Genomic DNA, 21,900 nt, shown 5'->3' with positions numbered 1-21,900 from the left:
GTAACAATCCCTTCTACAGACTACGTCGTCTTCCGAGTCCTACTGCTATACTGCTATCCTTACTGTCTCTGTAATTCACCAGCTACATTCACCTGATTATGCACTGTCTAATGCCTTTTTACATTCTTGCCTCAATTATGGGCTTTGTATATGTATGTGCTCACTCTCTTCTATGAATTTAAGAGTACTTTTTTATATGTCACATCGGAGATAAAAAATGTAAACATAGACGAAAGACTTAGGCAAAACATTTTTTAGAAATAGTAGCAGGGTGACCTCATTACAAGTTGGCCGGTCTGGAAAAACAATGGTTACCGGCACATTTTCCGGACCAGCTAACTACAAGTCAGCGGTAGGGGTAGTGCACTACTGGCAGGCCTGACCACCCGGTAGTTCAAGCCCCTATTGGAAGATTTTTGCACTGAATCACTGGCACCATTACTAACGATGCTGTTGCTTGAGTAGTCCCATTCCCATTAAGTCCTCTGGGACTCCATGGTAATGGAAAATTACTGTTCCTCTGCCGTCCGTAATATCCCAGTATTGCCAGGATATCGCGCGGCGGAAACGGTAAGGTGAGTCTGCCTGTAACCCACTTGTACTACTGGGGCCAGATTACAGAAACTTTGCGCCAATGCAAGGGAAAAGTTGCACGGTATATACAGAATGGTATTAGCACTAGGGCAAACTTTGCCCTGATGCAAAAATGCATCAAAAATGTATCTTTTTTGCACTAGGGCAGTTTTTGCCCTGGTGCTTTTAATATGTTAAACTGCACTTGTCATGGTGCAATAGTTTTCAAATGTGTCTCAGTGTATTTAAAAATAGGGCAAACTTTGCCCTAGTTCTATTACCTTGCAACTTTGCACTTGCACCGGTGCAAAGTTTCTGTAATCTGGCCGCTGGTGGGTTACCGTCAGACTCATAATCTGCCTTGGGTCCTTTGCATCACGTAAGTAAGGACTGTGATGAGAAAGACTAGGATTCAGTGTGATAAAGATCACTGTATTTAATCAGGTCATTGCCCTTCATATTAGCCAGGTCCCCCTTTCAAAGAGCATTGAGGAGGTGACAACACTTCAGGCTCAGGTCACACAGCAAATACCTCTAAAACAGACTATGTGAGACTTTGAAGGTATGGCTACAGGATCTAATGTATCTCCGAAAGCCTTTTGACTGTAAACTACCTCCAGGTAACTAAAGAAGCAGCATTGAAGGACACTTGTAAAGCAACGAGGGATACACCATCAAAAGCCTGTCATTCCTAAATGTGCTTCGGGCACAAAGTTGGTGATTACCAGGATCAGGGCATGATTCCGGGATAGCAAAGAGGTCAAACGCCTAATGACGAACATCTGACAAATGGACACATCCTGAAAGTTGATTTTTCACGTAATACATTGCTTTTGAAACCTGCTGGCTTTTGAAAGAAATGATACACTGGTGAAAATGCAACATTTGCCAAAGTGAACCTACATTTCTGTCATGACACTTTACTACAAACACCCACCCGCTTTCTGTGCCACCAGCAGTTGAGAACGGCATGCATGATCCAAAAGGGTCACATTGCAGACAGGTAATTAACTGGATGCCCTATTGCAGCGTAGCACATCAATTTACGGCAAAGATTGCTCAGAGATCTGCAATGAAAAGAGCAATATGTGTGCAGACAGCCACAGGGCTGGTCTTTGCATCAGGCAGTGGAGGCGGCTGCCTGAGGTGCCAAGCTCTAGAGGGCACCAGTCTGACTCCCACAACACCATTATAATCATTTTAATTACATTTTAACACAGACATGAATAACCCTTTCTTGCCGTGCTCTGGGTGTAGCACAAGCACATCAATTTATAAACATCAAGCATTTTAATTAAGAGTGTCAAATAACCTAAAATTGCTTCTATTTAATATTAATAAATATTGGGCAACCAATGTAAACAATATAGAGGAGCAGAAGCAACAATCTATGTTTAGAAGTCCACCATTTACATGTCTGCCTCACCATCTGTGTTGTCACTGAAATAATGCAATCAACTTGAAAATTAGTGAAGGTTGCAGGCTAAAAGCACCGTGCAGAGATGTGATACAACACCCACATGCGGTTATATATTTTGTGGGTCGTCCTCGCTTCCCTGGCACTCTGCAATCTGTCTTAAATGTGCCCCCAAGCCAGACTTCCCCATACTGCTGGGTTTTGCTAAGAGACTGCACAGACACACAGCTACACCTATCATTGTGTTGCACCCGGTCACATGCCGAGGCACACACAGGCACTGGAGAAGCACCAGATCAGACACAACTGAGAGGGTGGGTATAAATGGGGGCACAGCCACCGGTTAGAATGCCCACCCACCTATGTGCACCCAACCCCTGACCTTGAGTGAATCAAACAGAGCCCAGGAACCCATGATCAGCTTCAATGATACAGATCTGACAGCTGGAATCTTAAGCAAAAAATATCAAACCCCATGACCTCCTCCCCTTATCTTAGTAAGACATTTCAGACTACTGCGATCACACCTCTTCCGTTCATCATGTAAGGTAAAATGCACAGAGCCATAGAAGGACAAGGCATAGAAAATAAATGGTGGTGGCAGCTAAACGTTTAACAAATGACAGGCAATTTCCAATGTAAAACATTTTATTGTTAGCACCTGCAATTGTATGCATACATTTTTAGGCAATTGAAATCGGATGGGTGTTCATTCTTGCATGTCATGGGAGTGATTGTAAGTGTAGGGGCAGGAGGACGTTCATTCTCACAGCAGAGCTTAAGTGTGTGGTTTCTGAGTGGTTTTATAAGTAAAAGAGAGATATAACTGATTGTAACATTGAAGCTGCAATAGAATAGTCTCATAAGAATGTGTAAAGAAGTTAGATGCCCCCACACAAGTAAGTTTGCCCCTCCCCATCGTCTCAGAAGTTAGCACCTCTTCCAACATTTTGGGGGGCGCCAATGATGCTTCCTGCCTGTGGTCCAATCTGGTCTAACACCAGCCCTGGACAGCCAGCAGTATGCCAATGCCAGGTACAGCAACAAAATGCAGTCCAGGCTATCAATGTAAGTTTCAATGGCACCCGGGGCAGGGTGGGACTGCAATCAGTGCGTGGTGACAAATGCCAAGCATGATTCTCTGTTACTGGCAGTGTTATGTGTCTTTGACAGAGTATGACATAGGGCAGAAAACAATCATTACAATGATACCACTAGCCATATTTGTCCCACAGGGGATGTTGCAAAATATAGAAACAGGCAGATATTCACTAACTTATTTTCCCTGTCGCTGTTGCTAAAATTGTCACATTGTTTTGTATAGAAAACTGCACACAAAGGGTAATTGTTAAGAATTCAATGTGAAGCTTCATGCAATGGGTATACCTGCTCGCATTAATGGGAATACTTTGTTCAAGGTTTTAATTCTCGTACAACCTTTATTGACAATGGTAATCATCCATGAAATCTTTCTTCAGGTCACATTTATTGGATATTAGATTGGGCTAATTAAGTTACTTAATTAATTTCCTGAACATAGAAGCAGTGTTATCAATTGTTTCTAGTGCAGGAATATAGAAACGGCAGTAATTTGATTTGTACATGAATTGATTAAACACACTTGAAGGCACTGACTTTGGACGAAATCGATCCGTCTTCAATTGCCACTTTAATTGCCTTGGCACAGCAGAGCCAAACACCAGCAATAGTAAATAGTCAAACATGATCTCTTCAAAAATTAACAGATGAATGTAGCATGCTTGTTTAAATACCTTTTTTCTGCATATATGGAGGAAAGTGCAAAGGTCAACATAGTCAAGGTCAATTGTGAAATAAAAGAGGGAAAAAAGAGATGTGAGCATATATTTACTGGCAGTCAGGGATATCAAATCAAAAGGCATAAGAATGTGCTGTAAACACGCTGGTCGCCTTTCCAAGTGTAGGACACAGGGTGTGAAGGCTGACTTGAGTGAACATTTTTGTGCTGTTTTTGATGTCAGAGGTTAGGGAGTTCCAGTGGTATGATAGACGTATGGAGGGAGAAAGAGTAGAAGTGAGAGGATTCACAAGGTGGTATCCAAATTGAGAGATCACAGAAGGTGCCTTACAGGGTGAGAGGAGGAGAGTGGCAAGAGATAGAAGCATCCAGGTAGGAATAGGATAGGTCATAAAATAGCACTTCACAAATGTATGTATTGCTACTGGATACCTGCTTGCTGCCTGCCTCCTCAAAGAAGCCATGCCAGCCTACCCACATTACTCAATTTATTGGGGGTTGTTGGAGTGATGGGTATGCAGGCTAGCCTCCAGATCAACTTGGTCTGCAATGCACTTTAGTTACCCCAAACGAAAGTCCACCTTGCAATGCAGGCAATGCATGCCTGCATGTTATAAAAAAGTTATTATGAAGACAACACAATTTGTTTTCTCCAAATGTGCAACCTACTTCCCATTCATTTTTCCATAGACAAACAAGGTCAATATTTGGCAAAGAGAACAGCCCAAACCGCTGGATGGATTTGGACCTGGTCTGAAACAACTTGGACAAGAAGCATTCAAAGGCGTGCTGTTTTAGATTTGAGGTTATTCTGTGCAGTAGATATTTAAATATTTGACAGAGAAGGGGTGCCCCCTTCTCAAAAAAGTATTGTTATATCTTCCATGGTGCATTGCAGGTCCATGGTTTTTAGAAATGAAACAGCCACCATCTTGTTGCTCTCTCAACGTGGCAGACAGCTAGGTTATATCCGAGGCTATGGGAAAATGAAACATAGGAAAAAAGCCATTTGCAGGTCATAAAATGTGCAAAACCCATTACGCAAGAGCTGTGGGGGGGGGGTTGGTTAGAGGGCACCAACTGGATTTTAGGGAGATGGAGGGGGCTGGAGACTGAGTTTGCAACACAAAGCTTTCTATAGCGTCGGCTATAGCTGCAAATAACTGATATCTCAAGGCAAACTGCATCACAGAAACAGAGTGTGTTGTGGGAGGAAAGGGAGAAGGCAGGGGAGGTGAGTAGGCCATCTGGGGAGGAGCTGGCACAGAAGTGGAAGCCAGGAAATGATTTGATATTTTCTAGCGCTTTTACCAATAACAGCAGTTATTGTTTTTTTTCTGAAAGACGTCAGGGGTGAAAATGGCCTTGGCCAGTGACTCGAAAGCCATCCAAGTCGCCAATCCCTGCAGTAACATGGACAAACCCTGCTTATCTTCAAAGTGAGGAAGGGGCCATCCTCCTAAGGCCATGCTCCATAGTAAAAGAGCAGACATTACAAGACCACGTGGCTTGAGGTGGTTGGCCTTTTCCTTGCTTTGAAGCTAAGCAGGTTCTGTCCCAGTTACTGCATGGATGGTTGACCGAATGAGCATCCACAATTATTTTTTTTAAACTGTGCTACTGTCAGTCCTTGAAAGTTTTGCACTCAAGAATTATTTTGGGCCTATTGATTAATTGCGTTGTGGCATTTGTAGTGTCCTAGTCAAGATAGGGGGAATAATGCACAATTGTGCAGATTTTGCCTAATGTAGTTCTATAAGGATTTATATATTTGAGTCACCCTATGGTATGTATACTTTTCAAGTTATCTTTGCATAGCAGAGTATTGTAAAGGACACATGTCGGTGGACAGCGTGACTATTTCAGAGGGCGGACGCAACCCCTTGGGATTTTTAAAGGTTGGTAAGCTTGCTCAAGTATTTGGCTACAGGGATTTTACTCAGGATGACATGTTCCCCAGTGCAGATGCTTACTCACAAGACCACAAGCACTGGTTGCATATCGGGATTTTGTTTTCCAGGGAATATTTCACGACAGATTGCTGGGTTTAAAAGGTGAGCACCTTTTACACTTTGTCAGCATATTTATTGGAAAATTTCCTTGCTCAAATTTATTTTACTGGTGTTCATTACTTTTTTTAAAGTCTAATGCTTTTTGTCTTGAGCACTTTCTCCTAAGGGGAAGGTGAAGGGAACTATATTTGTATATTTCACTTTAAGATATATTTTCACTTACTGTGCGTATATTCATGGGTACCACTTTTGATTTTCGCCATGCGGACAAAAGTACCTGAGCATATGCCATTCTTGTAGCTAGTAATTTTTTCCCTTTTCTGTGCTGCTTAAATGCGGTTATTTGGGGTCAAGCAATGTATCACAACAGTCAACAAGAGACTGCCATAAAACAAGGGGCTTGTAGCACACTTCTTAACCAAAGTGAGAGATCCTCAGGAAATAATTTAATCTCTGAAGTGTTTTCCTTTATATATATATATATATATATATATATATATATATATATATATATATATATATATATATATATATATATATATATATATATATATATATATATATATATAGTTATGGTTAAGTTGCTGTTTCCATAGGAAGAACACTTTTGGGCGGCTTATAACTTCGCTCCCCCTGGACGAATCCTCACCAAACTTTGCAAAAAAAAGTATATGGCCCACTCTGATTTTTTTTGCAAATGTTGGTGAGGTTTGGTCCAGGGGGGGCAAAGTTATAGGGGGAGTCCCAAAACTTTTTTTTTTCCCATAGACATAATGGAAAAAAACTTTCCTCACGCCTACAGCCCAAACCGCTGGACGGATTTACACCAAATTTGCAGCAGGAGCGGCAGCGTGGTCCCGAAAGCGTGCTTTTTTTAAATTTGGTGTAAATCCGTCCAGTAGTTTTTAAAAAAAAGACAAAAATGTAAGTGAAAAAAATTAGTGATATCTGTGTCCGCTTCGCGGACACACTTCCCTGTTCGCTCCGCGGACAGGACAGGGATTGGGCAAGCGACTTGCGTGATGTCCGTGGACATCTGACGTGCTCTCCCATTGGCTACAGTAAAGCGTGCAGTGCGTCTTATTTTCAGAGACGCCCGCCATCTTAGTTTATTGTTCGTATATTGGCATCTGTGACAAGCTCTGCGGTGACTCCAGACTTCACAAGTGATTATCACAACGTAACAAGCGAAAATTCCGATGCGATAAGATCAGAGGACAGCGGGGCCTCCAATGGGGCTGTGTGAGGTTCATGTGGATTACACTTCCTGAACATCCCAGGCTGCTGCAGACTTGCAGGAGACACGCCATCGGTACACGGTGGGCTGCGGAGGACCGAGGAGCGGATATCCCGTTCCCCCAACCCCCGCTCATTACCCATGTCTCTCTCTTGTTTCCCCCACCCCCGCTCATACCCCGTGTCTCCCTGTTCCCCCCACCCCCGCTCATGCCCCGTGTCTCCCTCGTGTTCCCCCCACCCCCGCTCATGCGCCGTGTCTCCCCTGTTCCCCCCCACCCCCGCTCATGCCCCGTGTCTCCCTCCTGTTCCACCCCACCCCTCGCTCATGCCCCGTGTCTCCCCTGTTCCCCCCCACCCCCGTTCATGCCCCGTGTCTCCCTCCTGTTCCCCCACTCCCGCTCATGCCCCGTGTCTCCCTCCTGTTGCCCCCTATCACCCGCTCATGCCCCGTGTCTCTCTCCTGTTACCCCCACCCCCCGCTGATGCCCCGTGTCTCCCTCTTGTTGCCCGCACCCCCCACTCATGCCCCGTGTCATCCTCATGTTCCCCCCTCCCCCCGCTGATGCCCCGTGTCTCCCTCTTGTTGCCCCCACCCCACGCTCATGCCCCGTGTCTCCCTTGTGTTCCCCCCACCCCCGCTTATGCCCTGTGTCTCCCTGCTGTTGCCCCCCACCTCCCGCTCATGCCCGTGTCTCTCTCTTGTTTCCCCCACCCCCCGCTCATACCGCGTGTCTCCCTGTTCCCCCCACCCCCGCTCATGCTCCGTGTCTCCCTCGTGTTCCCCCCACCCCCGCTCATGCGCCGTGTCTCCCCTGTTCCCCCCACCCCCGCTCATGCCCCGTGTCTCCCTCCTGTTCCACCCCACCCCTCGCTCATGCCCCGTGTCTCCCCTGTTCCCCCCCACCCCCCGTTCATGCCCCGTGTCTCCCTCCTGTTCCCCCACTCCCACTCATGCCCCGTGTCTCCCTCCTGTTGCCCCCTATCACCCGCTCATGCCCCGTGTCTCTCTCCTGTTACCCCCCACCCACCGCTCATGCCCCGTGTCTCCTTCATGTCCCCCCACCCCCCGCTGATGCCCCGTGTCTCCCTCTTGTTGCCCCCCACCCCACGCTCATGCCCCGTGTCTCCCTCATGTTCATCCCGCCCCGCTCATGCCCTGTGTCTCCCTGCTGTTGCCCCCCACCTCCTGCTCATGCCCCGTGTCTCTCTCCTGTTGCCCCCCACCCCCGGTCATGCCCCATGTCTCCCTGCAGTTGCCCTCCAACCCCCGGTCATGCCCTGTGTCTCCCTGCTGTTGCCCCCCACCCCCTGCTCATGACCCGTGTCTCTCTCCTGTTACCCCCACCCCCTCTCATGCCCCGTGTCTCCCTCGTGTTCCCCCCAGCCCCCGCTCATGCCCTGTGTCTCCCTGCTGTTGCCCCCCACCCCCCTGCTCATGCCCCGTGTCTCTCTCCTTTTACCCCCCACCCCCCGCTCATGCCCCGTGTCTCCCTCGTGTTCCCCCACCCCCCACTCATGCCCCGTGTCTCCCTGCTGTTGCCCCCCACCCCCCGCTCATGCCTCGTGTCTCCCTCATGTTCCCCCCACCCCCTGCTGATGCCCTGTGTCTCCCTCTTGTTGCCCCCCACCCCCTGCTCATGCCCCGTGTCTCCCTGCTGTAACCCCCCACAACCCGCTCATGCCCCGTGTCTCTCTCCTGTTGCCACCACCCCCCGGTCATGCCCCGTGTCTCCCTGCTGTTGCCCTCCACCCCGGTCATGCCCCGTGTCTCCCTGCTGTTGCCCCCCTCCCCCCGCTCATGCCCCGTGTCTTCCTCGTGTTCCCCCCACCCCGGTCATGCCCATGTCTCCCTCCTGTTGCCCCCCACCCCCCGCTCATGCCCCGTGTCTCTCTCCTGTTACCCCACCCCCCGCTCATGCCCCGTGTCTCCCTCTTGTTGCCCCCCACCCCCCGCTCATGCCCCGTGCCTCCCTCGTGTTCCCCCCACCCCCTCCTCATGCCCCGTGTCTCCCTCTTGTTCCCCCCACCCCCGCTCATGCCCCGTGTCTCCCTGATGTTACCCCCATCCCCCGCTCATGCCCAGTGTCTCTCACCTGTTGCCCCCACCCCCGCTCATGCCCCGTGTCTCTATCCTGTTGCCCCCACCCCCCGCTCATGCCCCGTGTCTCTCTCCTGTTACCTCTCACCCCCTCTCATGCCCCGTGTCTCCCTGCTGTTGCCCCCCACCCTCCGCTCATGCCCCGTGTCTCCCTCCTGTTGCCCCCACCCCCGCTCATGCCCCGTGTCTCTCTCATGTTACCCCCCACCCCCGCATTGTGTGCAGCATATATGATGAAGGTACAATATTCATAATGTTGATATGTTGAATAATGAAATGATAACTGTTTTCTTATTAGAGTTTTGCATACTGTGAAATATGTAATAAGTAGCTAATAAAACCCACGTATTACATAATTGCATTATTACAAACAAAACACAAAGAGAAAAGAACACATACAAATATGGGTATATACAGGGAAAGTGAAGTAAGCAAAAAAGCAGAAGTAGTAGCAGAAACAATTCATAACCTAACTGATTACCTTTATGCAGAGAAATGATTGCTCTGTTTACTCTATCTATATATATCACATGATGTGTCTGGACTCTAAGGAAAATAGTGTGAGTTCAACATATAAAAATATGAGCACATACAGGGAAAGTACAGTAATAAAAAAACATCTGAAATTCGCCAGTTATGGTAAACTAAGCCCCCAACCCTGCCACCACCTCTCTGCACTGCTACCACTAACACCCAGACCATGAAAGATCTCAAATGTCAATGCTGACATCAATGACAACATCACTTGTTTATCCCCTTTCTTTTCCTTCCCTGCCATACATATATATGTACAATCAGTGAAAAAATGTCACTAAAGGAATGTTATACTTCACAGTGCAACCAAACACCACTGCACATTCCCCCATTATAGTAAGCTAAGCAACCATAACTCGCATCATCTACGTGCATTGCTAAGACTAACACCCAGTACATCAAAGATGACATCACAAATATCATTGATGACAGTGAGTGCAAATCATTTTTTTGTAGGCGTGAGGTTTTCTTTGGTATGTGGTGCATAAATAATAATTTCTTTCTGTTGTTTGGACTCAGAAATGGCTAGTACTTTGGAGTGGCTGGAGGAGGAATGGGGAAATGTCTGAAGACAGCGACAATAATGGTACACATTGCTCTGCATATGCAAAATAGTGACCAGTATTTTAGAGGCATTGCACTTATGTATTTTTGTTTTGAACAGACCAGGAAAAAACCAGGGTAACAAACGACAGAAGAAGACAGGATAAAGAGGATAGAGGAGAAAATTGCCATATTGAACGCCAATTTTCAAAGTTTACGGGAGTTTGTGGAGGACTGTGTGAGAGGTAAAGTTCATTATCATTGCCCCACCTGCACCTGCCCTGCTTCTCCATTCCCTAGTGAACCATCCCCAAACCTTGAACCGTAAAATAGACGTTTTGACAAAATATCCATCCCTTCTTCCCCTCACAAAACGTCTCCTCATAACCAGCACGTGTTGAATCCTAATTCCCCCATATTTGTTTCAGTGTCCGCCTCCCCTGCTACTTCTTTCGATTGATGTGTGTGTGTGTGTGTGTTTGAAATGTTTTTGTACAGTAGTTGTAGAGAAAATGTTTGTGTGTAGATTTGTTTTTTAAAAAGACGTAAATTGTTCGCGAACAGCGCGCCTGTTCGACCTATCCGCACAGAATGGAATGTTGGTGCTGTGTAATGTCAAGTAAGACGGATGTGATGTGTGACTGTCCCATCTGTTGAAATTGTGCGTACATAAACAGAAAGGGGTGTCCAAAGGATATACTTCCTCGGCGTACCGCTTGGAAACGAGATAGTACATGTTCGTAGAACACACCAGATGTCCGGATAAATGAGAAAAATGGGAATGTGTGAAGGACAGTATAGCGGTCCGTATCGGGCGCGGCCAAAATGGTGCCGTCCGTAGAACAGGCACGGGTGCCCACAAGTTCGTATGCAAACAAAATGGAGTTGTCCTAAGGACACAGGACACAGGAACTGTCCATACAGTGAAAATAGAATGCGTGCACATGCGCAGTAGAAACATAAGTATTGCGAAGATCGCGCCTGTTCCTAACTGTCCGTCTCACTTGTGTCACACTTTGAAGTAGTTTGAGAACCCGAACAATGTCCGTGATTCTTTGCATTTGCTGTCCAGGAGACTTTCATTACTGGGGCGGATGTGTTGAGGACGTCATCATGTGACTGCACCTACGCTGAGCATGGGGACTAATTTCCGCGGTTGGTGTGCTTCCGCAACAATACAAATGACCTTGTAGACACAAGGCAAAGTATTGTAGAGTGTAAAAATGTAATTTCACACATCCCAAACAATAGGCCACCTCAGGACTTGCTGTGTAAAATTTGTTTACGGCTTTGTAGGGATGAAGACGGTCACGAGGCACACCCCTCCACCCCTACAAAAGGCCACACCCCCGAGCGCATCTTCATTGTCCTTCTAACTATAACAGATTGAGGTGTGTTGCCTTTACTGCTGTAGTGACCAAAAGGAAACTAATCGGTATGGCTTCCATGGCTGCTGTTGGGTCATTAGCCTCTGCACCAGCCCCAAACCCGCCACCACCACCACCTCACCAAGGGCCTGCAGAGAAATATATGGGTGAGAATGTAGAGATCGAGAAAGAAGAGGAGGAAGAGAATGAAGTGGAGGAACTCCGCACTAGGAGCACTCGGTGGGAGTCGTGGGTGTGGCGGTTGTTTTCCATTTATGGGAATGTCACAAAAGCACGTGCGAACCTGGTGAAGTGTAACCAGTGCGAGGTGGTGATGAGTCGCGGGAGATTTGGAGCGTACAGTTTTGGTACGACAACCATGAAGCGACACCTCACTTTGTTCCACACTGCGGACATTCGCAATGTGGTGCCATTTGAAGAGCGTAGTCGTTTGAGTTCCTCCACAGCATCCTCAGTATCTAATCCTCCCACCACAAGAGACACTCCTTTGGGGGAGCGCCTTCCTCCAGCTGCCTCACAAGCCATTTGCAATGCTGTTGACCCTTACCTTTCAAAGGTGACAGTAGTGTGCACGTATTGTGATGCAGTACTCTGCAGGGGGGAGAGTTTTCGAAGTGCTTTTGAGGCTGCAGTCACCGAGCACCAGAAGATCTGCTCCTTACCTAAATAAAGCTCACCCTAAATCTTTCTCTGTTCAGTTGCCCTTTTTTATCCCCGTGGCTGGTGTCCCTTCCTTAACCTCCTTTCGCCTCTTCTCCTAGTGTGTCGTGTGCTGTTAAGCAATGAATGTAAAAACAACACAAATTACAGAAAAGGCTCTTTTCAGAGCCGCCTTTCTCAGTATAACAATAGAACTATGAAGTAACGGCCGTAGACCCCTGCAGGGTTCTGAAAAAGTTTGCAAACAGTCGTAGAGGAAAAAAGGGAGGGTGCATGCGGAGCAAACGCAATAAAGTGTATGTTGAGAGTAAGTGTCGGCTCTGAAAAGAGCCTTTCGGTGGTGTGTTGTGTGGGTCAAAAACAGTGGATTGGGGAAAACAGATTGTCAGACAGGTTAGTGTGATTGCAAAAGAGGCCGCAATGCATTTTGTACATTGCAAAGAAAAATCTGATTACCAGCATATGTGAGGTGGACTCCATCTCTGCGGAAAATTAAAGTGCTGCGAAACAAAATGTTTTCATTGTTGAAAGAGGACATGTCAACATCTCTTAAAAATGCACACACAGCCTTATTCACATTGTGTCTCGCTTTCTCCATTTGTGGACCAAACGCAGAAGAACGCAGCCATATTTGTCTTTGGGCAATACGGGAAAAAAGTATGTGACAATTTGGAAACATGTCCATGAGCTTGGTGAGTCCTTGATTCATTGCAAATTGCAAAGAAATTCCAGTTACATGGCCTAAACTGTTTCCTCCACAATGAATGATCATTATATCTGGAGGACGCTCTGTCAGTAAAGTAACACAAAGAGGTACCAAGTCCAGCCATCTCATGCCACGCACGCCATGCCAGTGCACTTCCGCATGTGGAAATCTGAGATTTGTAGACAAACTGCAGCTTTCTGCATGCACCTTCAACCAATGTATCCATGAGTCTCCCAAAATCTGTTTTCGAGCATGGAAAGCCATGGCTGTGTGGTCTCCTGTGAGGGAGAAGAAGGTCTTATTAAAGTACGTCAGTCAGAACACACCTACTGAACTTTATGGACCAATCCCTAGCTCTGCTCATTCTCATTTACATGTGGTGAGTGATGTGGTGGTGATATGTGCTGGTTGCTAACTACCGCCATGTTCGCCGACATGTACAGGATCAGAGCATGACGACGGTACATTAAAGTACTAATCCCCTTTTTCCCCTTTAAGGTAGGCTCTGAAAAGAGTGTTTTTTTTATTTTTGGCCAGATACCGTACAGACATCTGGTATTTTATGTATTTATTTGTATTTTTTGTCCTTGCTTTACTCTTGCAAACATTACAGAACCTTCTCTAAAGCAAGCCTTACTTTCCAAAAGAACATTGCATTTCCCAAAGAAGATAGCGCAACACCATCTCCTTCAAAGTAATGCACATTGCTTGGAGCAATGTTTTCGTGGCTGCAAAAAAACATACCAACTCATAGCATGAATACACGCATGCCGTGATTGATGATACACCTCCCGATGCTTTGATCTGGACAGAAAACAGAAGTGTTGTTCCATTGTACTCTCGGGAGTAACGCAGAAAACATTACTTTCGTTGTTGGGAAGATGGTCATAAGTGCTTCAACCAACTGTGCCAAATCTGCCAACAAAGTACGTCAAGTCAGGTATCCCAAATGGCAAGCGCCGTAGTGCAAAATTACCACATGAGGAGTGGTCATTCTACGCATGTCTCTACAAACTTGCAGAATTGCCGCAGCATTGGCATCAGTGTCAGCGCTCCACACGACCTCCACTCCTCGCACATCGAAATGGTGTGCCACATGCCTACTCTCGGCATAGTGTTGTAAGCCTTGCACAAAAATGTCTCCAAGTATCAAAACTCTGACCCTCTCCACATCTGCCATCTTCAGTGTGCGCACCGTCTTTCCACACAAAAGAGTAATGTGAACATCTGATTGGCTGATGCCTACAGTCGCCTTTCCATGCAGGATTTGCTGTAGAAACCCGTATGTGACATGCCCCACCAGCGGACAAGCATTGCCTTCGTGCGGCATGTAACTCTTACCCAGTCCTTCCACCCTCTCTACAGCAGTACTAAAGCGAGTCCCTCATTGGACACAACTAAGCGGTCGCACAATCATCCACCAATCACATAGAACATCACTAATTTTAACTCTGTCATCAACATTGCGCACTTCAAAATTACTGTCGATGATTCTGAATGCAAGTCGTATACCATTGCAAAGCACCTTCTTCACAAGCTACTGCACAAGGATTGCAAATTTCTACCTACAGCTTCATACATGTCCACATGCATCAGTATAGAGTACCGGTATGTATATTTTAATCAGAGAACATGTGGAAGCCTTATGATTTAAATTAGACAAAATAATGCCGCTAAATATCCATAGGGAACACGTAACAACGCTCCCCCTTTAAAGTGCAAGATTGCCGATTTGTCATTCACAAATCACACGACTGCTTACTGTCTTCCGCATAGCCTGTACATACATTGCAAGCATGCCTATTTAGGGCAGATCTCAATTTTGTATGTAAAAATGTCAGAGTTCTGTACTCTGTATGGCCTACAGTAATGCTACTTGCAATGTGATCATATGAGAATAGTAAGCGCTCCCGATTGTAGTGCTGACATTTTGAGGGTCTCCCAATTTTTCAACATTGTGCTTTTCATTAACAAATACAAAACGTTTCCCGATCTACTACTTTGCCCTATAGCTTACAAACCTCTCTCCTATGCATAGTACACTTTGTAAAGAACAAGGCATTTCCATACCCTTAAAAGATTTAGTTATTTTGAAGGACTTACAAGTACCATATTGCAAGTACTATGCCAAGACTTCACAGAGTGAAGTTAAATGTGCACGTGCACTGGGTTGAATGTGAAAGTTCAATCCTCTGACGAAATAAGCACAAGTAATGTCTGCAGTATCATCACTGCTGCAAACACACAAAGTAATTGATTTTGTTTTTTTAATTCGCAGTGAAGACTACTCTTCTGAGAATCAACAGCATCTACACTGCAGACGACATATCCGAAGAAACCTGGTCATATTGTGCAAAATAGTAAGTACAGTACAACCTTTATATTGTAACTACTCGTTAGAAAGGCTGCGTGGGTTATTTGTTTATTTTGGGCACCAAAGCAAGCATTGATTTTTAAACCATTCTACCTACAAATATTCATTCATTGAACAAAGAATAACAGGCAGAATGGTTTACAAATCCCTGTTTGTTTGGTACTGAAATAACATAGGTAATCCTTAGAAGGTTAGATTGTGAAAAAAAGTTGCTGTAGCACGTTTTTGGCATTTTGGTTATTAATAATGGTTCTCGTCACAAGTAGGCCACTTTGTACTTTCATCTGAAGCACATTGTAGTAGTATACAAACAATAAAGTAGCCTTACTAAATGATAGTTAGAGGTCACTGTACATTGACACACCATGCCAAAGAGCTTCCCCATCACCCGTATGCACACATGCACACATGCACACATACATTGGACAACAGACCAAAGTATACTTTTTTTTCTCAACAGACACCAAAGAATGCCTACCAAAAAGCAACTCCGTAGAAAGGAACGCAGAATTAGAGCAAATAAAAATAAAGGTGCCCAATGTAAGCATCCACCTGTTGTAGAGTTAGTAGAGGATCTTGGTACAAACCGGCTAATGCGGTTGGGTAACATAATAAAAGAAGTCTCAACTACTGAAACTGTACCACCTCCATCAAAAAGTGTCACAAAACACAGAAATGTTGTCAAAAAAACGGCTACAGCACAGCTAACAATGATCCTAATATTCCTGATAGTGTAAGAAGAACCCATAGTAAAAAAAGTATTTTAGCAAAAATGTTTCATCACAGAGTCCTTCAGAATCTACTAAGAAGAGGACCAAAATCATCCTCACCCCTTAAAACATACCGTAGAAAGTTAATTCTACAAGCACTCGTGGACAGTGCAATCCTTCTCAAAAGGAAGTTGTTCATGTTAGTGTTAAATAGGATGAAAGCACTAACAAAACTAAGTACCAAACTACAAAAGAAACTCAGCAATAAATGGAATGTGAACAAAAATAATTTTTTGCATGTTTGTGGTGGTGAATAGAATCACACAACAACCACAGAGCCATATTTTAATGAAGAAGAAACAAACAAAATCAAACAAACACAATTGCCATCCATAGCAGTGGACGAGGGTATGAGAAAATCAATACTACCATCATGGAACAAGAAACACTGCTTACAAAACTATCTTCTGAAAACTCAGAATTACCTCTCGATTCAGCAGAACCACACCGTCCATTATACAAATGGCCATGCACATCAATGTGTGCCATTCCAAACAAAGCTTTCAAATCTTTATGTCAGTTCCTCAATCAATATGTAAAAGGTAAAGACAAAAGTAAAATTAAAGTGCTGCACAATATGGATATTTGTGCAGTGCAGAAAGACACAGGACTAAAAGGACATTCATTAGCCTGCATTTCTGGGCCTATTTGCAAAAGTACCTTCCATGCTATCAAAAGAATATCAGTACATCATTCCAATGTAAGAAATTTAGTGTATAAAATATACTATGCAAAAAGTCCAGCTTCAGAATTAGGCAATTTAAATACCACTCTTCTACATGGTACACCCAAATACTTACAAGAAGAAATGGACCGTATTCAGAAAAAGTATTTTGGAAGTGAGAGCCACGTAGAAAGTGCAACAGTTTTAGAACATAGTAGCGACAATTCTGCACATAGCAACCTTCTACTACACACATACAGAAAAGAAATAGTAAAATTTAAAAGGTCATCGGCTGAAGTACCAAATCATGTGTGTGTGTGTTGCTGCAAAACATTCTACAAAAGGAACACAAAAAATGTGGACATAGCATACAAAATAGAAAACAATGACGACTCTAAATGGTTTGAATTACCTTTGTACCTTTTAGCTGAAAGCAAATATGAAATAACTGAACGCCTAATATGTTGCAGTTACTGTACTGCAAAATTAGACAAAAAACACACTCCTTCACGTGCAATTACAAATAATTTGGAATTGTTTCCATTACCAAAAATCCTGCAACAGCTCAATTTGTATGAGAGCATAATAATTCAAACAGTTCACCCATTTCAAGCAATTATACGCCTTCATCAAAAAATAGCAAATTTACCGTCCTCTGAATTGGTGAAAGGAATTTGTGGCAAAGTAGTTTACTTGCCATTAGATCTAACGAAAAATGTGCACACTCTAGGAGTGGAACGTTCAATAGACCATTTTTTAATAGTCTTGGTAAATGGAGTACCAACAAAGGATAAAAATATTTGGCAACAATTAGTAGACTTACACAAAGTTACACAAGCATTGCAATATCTAAACAATAACAATGAGTACTACAAGGAAATAAATATTGATGAAAGCTTAAGGCAAACAACTAAAATAATTCAAGAGCCATCAGAAACTGAACAATTCGAACTTCTGGATCCAGCTACTGTATCCACTCTTTTAGACCATTACACAATTCATCCATTGCATTCCAATGAAAGCAAAGATGATGCACTAGAAACTTACCAAATGTGACAAACCAAAGGGTCACCAATGAGTATTTGGGAAAAAAGTATACAAGCACATGCTTTTCCACTGCTATTTCCTACTGGCAAAGGTGGAAGATATGAAGATAGACCCACTCAGATTGGGGCATCAGAATGCCGCTCATTACGAATGTATTCGCAAGATTCCAGATTTAGACAAAATGTTGAATACATATTCCACCTACTCTATCAAAGTGAATTAGCAACACTATGTTATGGAGTTGCACACATTCGTAAATCTGTAACACACTTTCAAAATATGTCAGCTACGCAGTTAATACAAAGAGTACAAGAAAAAGATGAGGTGTTACAATCAAGTATAACAAATTGTTTGCAAACATGCATGGTACAAAGGAATACTGGTTCAGACGGCACAGAGACGTGGTTTGCATGATCAGAAACCTTGGACCACCAACTTGGTTTGTTACGCTAAGTTGTGCAGAATATGCATGGGAAGATTTACATGTGTTCCTACTCATAGCAAACAGCAACAAAAACAACATAGATATATTAACACCTGGAGAACTTGACTCTCTATATCCAACTAATGTCCCAAGATATTTCCATCATCGTTTCATTGCAATGCTGCACTTTATTTGCAATAAAACTGTTCCTCCCCTTGGAGAAGTGCAACACTTCTTTTGGAGAAAAGAATATCAAGCGAGAGGAGCACCACATATTCACATGCTGTTATGGATCAAAGGTGCACCAAAATTTGGGCACGACAGTGATAGCACTGTTTTGCAGTTTATCCAAAAATATGTCACATGTGAAATCCCTTCACAACAGACACATAGTGAGCTGCATGGGCAGATTTTACAATTTCAAAGACACAAATGTGGCACATATTGTCGCCGAGAATACAAAAAGAAAGATACATACTACACCAAATGCCACTTTGGTTTCCCTAGACCACTTACAGAAATAGGTGAAGTAAACAACTTCATGTCTTCAGTTTGACATAGTGTTAAAGGTAAATCACCTAAAAACACGTATTACATAAAAAGAAGGGAAGAATCAAAATATATCAATGATTACAATGCAACCATTGCCCTATTATGGAATGCAAACATAGATGTGCAGTACATTGCAGACAATTCAACTGCTGTTGCACAATATGTTACAGCCTACTTAACAAAAGCAGAAAAAACAGAGCTTCAAGACCTCTGGGATGACCTAGCATCAGACAAAACATTATCACAGAAATTGTACAGCCTAGGCATAACAATGCTCTCTCATAGAGAATGTGGCACCTATGAAGCAGCAGATCGTTTAACCGGCACTGCTTTGTATGGAAAATCAGACAACATAGTATGGCTCAGTCTTGGTCCTGCAAAATCTAGAAAAAGAGTACTAAAATCATATGAGGACATAGAAACAATTGCCAAAAATGATCCCAACAGCCAAGACATTCTTAAAAACAATTTACTGGAAACATAATATACGAACAGGAGTACCACTCTGGAAAGCATGTGTCTATACCACATAGCTCAAAACTTTGCATACAAAAATAATGTAAAACCCGATGAAAGCAAACATAGATATATAGTGACCGATTGTGAAGGGAGCTTAGTGAAACTTAACAAACAAAGCTTAATTAATCATGTCAAATTGTCATTAAAAACTCCTCAACAGAAAGAACTATATTACATGTCTCTGTTACAACTTTTCAAACCATGGAGAAAAGAGGAAGACATACTAGATCATTTTGAATGCTATGAAGATGCTTTCAAAGCAAATGAAAGCACTATCACTGATGTGAACTTTACGCAGTACAAAGCAATGTTACACAATGAGCAACAACAGGAAGAAGAACTTCAGGCCCAACTAGATAAAGACTCTTCCGACAGTAGTCAACATACGGTAAAAGGAAGTTAAGAACCATTAGGACAACCAGTAATAGCAAATGAGGCCGAAGTAGCTATGGCAGAAGCAGAGAACACCATGTATCAGTATCAAGAAGATACAGGAGACTTAACTGTACAACAAGCAAAACTTAACAACGATCAGCGCACCATTTTTGAAGACGTAACAAAACAAATTGTACATGGTGTACAACACGAAAATAAAGAATATACCTGCCAAAATTACAAACCTATACTGCTGTACGTCAGTGGTGAAGCTGGATCAGGGAAAACATTCTTAATCAAAATCATCAGCAAGTTCCTTCAACAATTGAGAAACAACAAAATGTCAGCTTTTGTAACAGCCCCCACAGGTTTAGCTGCCTACAACATAGGCGGTGTGACTTTACACCGATTACTACTGCTTCCAGTAGAGTATCAAAATAAATTAGACTACTACAAACTTTCTGTAGAAGCTGCAATGGAATTACGTAGAGTATTGAAACAAATGAAAATGCTACTAATAGATGAAGTGAGCATGGTCTCCAACCTAATGTTGGCTTTGATTCATCTCAGATTGCAGGGAACTCTTTGCAGGGAAACACATTATCGTTTTCGGAGATCTTCTACAATTGACACCAGTGAAAGGTGAACCGATTTTTAAAACCTTAGGCCACAAACTCTGTCGGAAAACTGTTGTTAGCATAGGTAATGTTAACCTTTGGCAACATTTCCAATACAGAGAATTAACTGAGAACATGCGGCAATCTGCAGATCTCACTTATGCCAACATCTTAAAAAGTATTAGAGTTGGTGTATTATCGCAAGAAGCACAAGCTGTATTGAAAAACCGGCATATACATGCACTTTATGGCGATAATGCATGTGCAACTGATGTTATGGAACAAATAGCGCACAAAAATGTCAATTGTATGGCCTTAATGCCAACTCTTGCAAGCTGTTTCAAATTCAAAGAAACAATGTTAAAGAAAGAAATGCAGGCAATAATAGATATTGGCGCCACAGACAAACTAGACGTACATGGTATGACAGTAACCATGTGTGAGCAAGCCACAACAAGACTAAATAGTTTAGAAAATTCAATCTCCAACACAGCTGGGTTGGAAAAAATATTGAAATTATCATTAAATTGTAGAGTAATGCTTAAAAGTAACCTTGACGTAGAGCAAGGGCTAGTTAATGGAGCACTGTGCACAGTTGTTGGCTTTCAATAATACCCACGTGATAGCAACATTCAGTTTGTAAATATTAGCTTTGATAAAGTTTCAGAAGTGAAAAGGATAGGGCTCTCAATTGCTCGATTCCTTCTCTTCAAAGACATGTATGTACGTAGAGAGCAATTTTCTCTAACTCTTGCATATGCAATTACCATTCATAAATCCCAAGGTTTTACCCTAGAGAAAGCATTGATAGATATATGAAACACACTGTTTAAGGAAGGCATGAGCTACGTAGCATTATCACGCTTACGTACGGTCTATTGCTAATAAACTTTGATTCAAGTAAAGTCAAAGCTGATATTCCTTGCATTCTAGAATACAATAAATTGCATTCACTGTACACCCCTCATCTGAAACAATCCCCTGTTCTAGATAAAGTGAAACGTGGTAAAAGAAAATGAAATGAAACAGAAATGCAACAGAATGCAACAGCAAATTCCGCAAAGAAAAGAAAAGAAGCTAAAGTTTCATCAATTGCCGCAAACATAGATGAACCTATTAGGGAATGTAAACCAGGCATGTCGGCAAAGAAGCAACAGAAAAACCAAAAAATGCATTCAGATACAGAACTTGCTGGCCCATTCAAATTTACAAATGAAAGTGGTGTAAGTTGCTATGCAAATGTAGCAATCAATGTTCTATTTCAATTGCCACCAATTTTTAACAATATTTACCTGCACAGTACAGACCAATTGTGTTTGCAAATGTTAGTGCTGCATAGAAATGCAACAAGCAATCCTGACAACACATACAGTGTTCATGGAGTAAGGCAACAATTGGACGACTGTGCTGGAATGGTGAGATTCACTATGAACTCACAAGAAGATCCACAAGAATTTCTAAAGTACATACTATTAATATTGGAAAACAAAAGCATACCTATAAATGAAATCTTCCAAATATCGTACATGTGGAAACATACATGCACTCTCTGTAGCAAATTGATACAGGAAGAAATCCCAAATGAGCGATTTGTGTATGTTTCGATACCAA

Source organism: Ambystoma mexicanum, chromosome 1q (genome assembly GCF_040938575.1).
Source record: "Ambystoma mexicanum isolate Mex_15411 chromosome 1q, UKY_AmexF1_1, whole genome shotgun sequence".
Taxonomy (NCBI): Eukaryota; Metazoa; Chordata; class Amphibia; order Caudata; family Ambystomatidae; genus Ambystoma; species Ambystoma mexicanum.
Note: the sequence above shows the minus strand (reverse complement) of the source record.